Source organism: Etheostoma spectabile, chromosome 7, assembly GCF_008692095.1.
Source record: "Etheostoma spectabile isolate EspeVRDwgs_2016 chromosome 7, UIUC_Espe_1.0, whole genome shotgun sequence".
NCBI classification, from domain to species: Eukaryota; Metazoa; Chordata; class Actinopteri; order Perciformes; family Percidae; genus Etheostoma; species Etheostoma spectabile.
The window spans coordinates 25,899,963-25,900,314 of NC_045739.1; the positions used below are offsets into that span (position 1 = coordinate 25,899,963).

The 352-nt window shown below is 26.4% G+C and overlaps 1 long non-coding RNA gene and 1 pseudogene across 1 annotated transcript in view; both read left to right on the plus strand.

The window, feature by feature from the left end:
• LOC116692392 (immunoglobulin kappa light chain-like) overlaps positions 1-352 on the plus strand; it is a 27,025-nt pseudogene that overhangs the window by 4,212 nt on the left and 22,461 nt on the right.
• LOC116692393 (uncharacterized) overlaps positions 1-352 on the plus strand; it is a 14,783-nt gene that overhangs the window by 369 nt on the left and 14,062 nt on the right. The gene's annotated exons all lie outside the window — the stretch shown is intronic.

The following is a 352-nucleotide window of genomic DNA, read 5'->3' on the forward strand; positions in this document are numbered from 1 at the left end:
AACTATACTGGAAATAAAATGTCAAATCTTTCACTAATTCTATAACCTTATCCATACAATACTTATTTAGAGTATTTAGTGGAAACAACCAATTTCAAATAATAAACCGACAACAATTAAATGTCCTTAATGTGAATTTCAGACATTATTTAACAAACTGTTCAGAAGAATTTAATCACAATTTGCAACACTATATGACATTATATTCATAGTGTGACATGAAAGACTAACATTAACAATAACATTTTAAGTAAAGTTTAAGTTTGATGTTCATCATCATGTAATTTAAATTGACAGAAATGTGTATTGAAACTGCTCTGAGTTAGTCTCCATGATAAAGGAGAATGAATAA